Consider the following 4471-nt stretch of genomic DNA (forward strand, 5'->3'; position numbering starts at 1 on the left):
GATGATGTTAAACAACAGCCAGGGTTTCTGCCTGGCTTCTGGGCCAGGTGCTGAGTGAGCTTCGTTTAATTCCTGGGACAGGCTGGGGGACATTTCACTGCCCTGAGCTGCATTTCACTGCCCACAGCTGCATTTCACTGCCCTGAGCTGCATTTCACTGCCCAGAGCTGCACTTCACAGCCCTGAGCTGCACTTCACAGCTCACAGCTGTATTTCACTGCCCTGAGCTGCATTTCACTGCCCTGAGCTGCATTTCACAGCCCACAGGTGCATTTCAATGCCCAGAGCTGCATTTCACAGCCCAGACCTGCATTTCACTGCCCAGAGCTGCATTTTATGGCCCAGAGCTGCATTTCACTGCCCAGAGCTGCATTTCACTGCCCAGAGCTGCATTTTATGGCCCAGAGCTGCATTTCACAGCCCAGAGCTGCATTTCACTGCCCTGAGCTGCATTTCACTGCCCTGAGCTGCATTTCACAGCCCAGAGCTGCATTTCAATGCCCAGAGCTGCATTTCACAGCCCAGACCTGCATTTCACAGCCCTGAGCTGCATTTCACTGCCCTGAGCTGCATTTTATGGCCCAGAGCTGCATTTCACTGCCCAGAGCTGCATTTCACTGCCCAGAGCTGCATTTTATGGCCCAGAGCTGCATTTCACAGCCCAGAGCTGCATTTCACTGCCCTGAGCTGCATTTCACAGCCCTGAGCTGCATTTCACAGCCCACAGCTGCATTTCACTGCCCTGAGCTGCATTTCACAGCCCAGGGCTGGGCAGGATCCCCTGGGATGGGCTGAGGGCTCCAGGGAAGGGCTCCAGGATCAGAGCCTAGGCTGGGGCAGGATCATGGCTGGGTGAAGGGCAGGAATGAGAGCAAATCCCACCAGGTGCCCTCTTCATCCCAAGGCAGGTGTGTCATCCCTCTGACTCAGGGTGAAGTTTTGTTTCCATTTAATTTTTTTAATGAACAATTAAATCACGGAATGGTTTGGGTTGGAAGGGACCTTACAGATCATCTCATCCCACCCCTGCCATGGGCAGGGACAACTTCCACTGTGGCTCCAAGCCCTGTCCAGCCTGGCCTTGGACACTTCCAGGGGCAGCCACAGCTTCTCTCTGCCACGGCCTCTCCACCCTCACAGGAAAAAATTCTTTGTAATATCTCATGTAAATCTCCCTCATTTCAGTGTAAGCCATTCCCCCTTGTCTTGCCGTTCATAAAAAATTCCCTTTCCATCAAATCTGTCCCTGGGACCCGGCTGGTGGGGCTGGGAGCAGCCTGGGTGGTGCACCAAGCCCTCCCAAATGCCTGGAGCAGGGCTTCCCAAGGAATACCTTGGCAAATATTAACACAAACACACACAGAGCCACGGTCAGATGTTCCTCTGAAGCAGCTCACTGACTCCCAGCACTAAATTTGGACCAACAAGCCTCGTGCATCAAATAATGAAGTCATAGGCTATAGAAAGCAATCCTCTGGGATGTTCTTGTCTTTGAGTGGCTCATCCACTTCCAATCTGATCCATACCATTAAGTGTAGGGCCATATGGCATCCATTTATAGCATATTGCACTACAGGCAAATAGGACAAAGGTACACCCCTCAAAGCACTTCCCTCATCTCATTAACTTTGGTACATGTTACACAGGAGCTGCTCCTGCTCTGCTGCCTTCAAGGACATTTTGTGCTCTGGAGCCTTTGTCTTAAATGAATTGCACTTGGAAAATTAGAATCTAAATGTAGCTGTGTCCTAAAGCAAACAGCATTATTTTGCCTTTCTGTAATTCGATTTATTTTTGCAGATCGATGTTTTGAAGCAGGCGTGTTCTTTTGTCCTCAACTGCTGCCTAATGACCACGCTGACTGCAGGGAGTCTGGCACGGGGTGATGTTGCAGTGCCAGGGTGGGCTGGGCAGGTTTCAGTGGTGCCCTGTGCTCTGCTGGAAACCTCCCCCCAAAACTGGGCACATTGGCTGGGACAAACTCTGTCAACACCTGCAGAGGTTGTGCTGTGAGGCTTGGGGTCCTATCTCTCCCTGCTATGAGGTTTGGGGTCCCATCTCTCTCTGCTGTGAAGTTTGGAGTCCCATCTCTCTCTGGTGTGAGGTTTGGGGTCCCATCTCTCTCTGCTGTGAGGTTTGGGGTCCCATTTTCCTCTGGTAGTGAGGTTTGGGGTCCCATCTGTCTCTGGTGTGAGGTTTGTGGTCCCATCTCTCTTTGCTGTGAGGTTTGGGGTCCCATTTCCCTCTGGTAGTGAGGTTTGGGGTCCCATCTCTCTCTGCTGTGAGATGTGAGGTCCCATTTCCCTCTGGTAGTGAGGTTTGGGGTCCTATCTCTCTCTGCTGTGAGGTTTGGGGTCCCATTTCCCCCTGATAGTGAGGTTTGGGGTCCCATCTCTCTCTGCTGTGAGATTTGGGGTCTTGGAGAGGAACCACCCCCTTACTGGAACATCTAGGATGGAGGACACAAAGCCTGGCTGCTGGGACAATCAGCCACACCACAAAGCAATCCAGCACGTGGCACAGCCAGGATTTCCACCCACTTTCACACCCTAAAGCCCTTGGGGAGCTGGGCAGGAGCAGTTCCAGCCTAAAGCCCAGCCCTGGTGCCATCATCAGCCTCTGTCCCATCAATTGCAGCACCCCTGGGCCCAGCTCTGGCCCTCACAGAGCAGTGTGCTGCCCTTCAGTCAGTTTGCACTGCAGAAATACATTAATTAAAGAGAAATGTCTTTGGGTGCCTTCCTGCTTTTTGGCTTTACAGATTTCTCCTGCACATGGAGGATCAATACTGCTGCCAATTACACCAGGGGTCTCCAGCCCCCCTTTTTGAGCTTCTTGGAGGGAAAAGCACTGCTAAACAGCGAAGTTCTCCACAAAGCTGGCAGTCCAGAGAGCTGGAATTACAGAGTGCAGCAGAGGAATGGGTCCTCAGAGAGCTGTCCCCATTCTGCATCCAGCCAAGGCTTCAGCGAGAGCAGCAGAGCTGACACAGGGCAGGCTCAGCCCCGTGGAACTGCCTGGAACATCTTCACGGGGAGGATTGCTCAGTGCTTGTGGTTTAATCCAGCTCTGAGAAACCACACCACACTGCTTTGTTTTTTTCCCTTTTCCCTCCTCCTGCTGAAGAGCCCAGCAGGAAACTGCTGCAAAGGCTGGGAGTTTGGAATCTGGATGTGCAGCTTGCAGCAAACACTGATTGCTGATATTCAGTTTCCTGACCTTGGTGATCCCTGCTCCTTCCCGGGGCCCTGAACCATCCATCTGCTGAGCCCAGAGGCTGAGCCTCACTGGGCCACTTGGCTGAAAAATTGTCACTCCTGGTGGCCACTTGGCTGAAAAATTGTCACTCCTGGTGGTGCTGAACGTGGCCAATCTGTGGGGGAAGAGGCAGGGAAGAGCTAAAGCCACCCCAGCGAGCCCTTTGCAGCTTGCACAGGGACCATGCCCAGCTGGCCCTGAGATCCAGCTCAGGATCACCCTGGATGGGTGGAGAAGGTGCTGTCCCTTCACCCGGAGCTGGCTGGAGTGGGAATTGCTAAATATTGTTCTCCTGGAGGTGCAGGGGAGAGATGGGACCTCACATCTCACAGCAGAGAGAGATGAGACTCCAAACCTCACAGCAAAGAGAAATGAGACCCCAAATCTCACACCAGAGAGAGATGGGACCCCAAATCTCACAGCAAAGAGAGATGGGACCCCAAACCTCACACCAGAGATGAGACCCCAAATCTCACAGCAAAGAGAGATGAGACCCCACATCTCACAGCAAAGAGAGATGGGACCCCAAACCTCACAGCAGAGAGAGATGGGACCCCAAACCTCACAGCAGAGAGAGATGGGACCCCAAACCTCACAGCAGAGAGAGATGGGACCCCAACTCTTACAGCAAAGAGAGATGGGACCCCACATCTCACACCTGAGGGAGATGAGCATCCTGTACCCCGTGAGGGCCCTGCTTTGGCAGAACCAGGAGGGCTGGTTGTGACTGTGACAGTGACAGTCACTCTTTAGAACAAGTTAAATAAAGGAGATTGTTACCTGCACAAGCCTGCAGCAAACTCAGGGTGGGGAGCACTCCAAGAATCCAAGAAGGAATGGGATCCAGTTGCTCTCAGGGGTCCCAAGCAGTGTCTGCAGCTCCCATAAAGGTGGCAGAGATTTCTCCTGTTGTGGCACCAACACCAGACACTGTGAGTCCCTGAGGGGGTGGCCAGACCCTGCCCACAGCAGGAGCAGCCACAGGATTTTATCTCCTTGGAGCAATGCCTGCTCCAGATGAAAATGGGAAGGGAATCCCTACAGAGCAGAGAGCCAACCCTCCACCCTCCCAGCCCCCAGCCCCAGCCACACATCAGGAAATATTCCCTGGAAAGAAACTCAGGATGGCTGCTCAGCATTTACCCCCCAAAATTCCAGTTCTCCCTCCCCTGCACGGGCTCACTCACACAGAGAAGACACCAAACAAAGCAGG

Source organism: Haemorhous mexicanus, chromosome 21 (assembly GCF_027477595.1).
Source record: "Haemorhous mexicanus isolate bHaeMex1 chromosome 21, bHaeMex1.pri, whole genome shotgun sequence".
NCBI lineage: Eukaryota > Metazoa > Chordata > Aves > Passeriformes > Fringillidae > Haemorhous > Haemorhous mexicanus.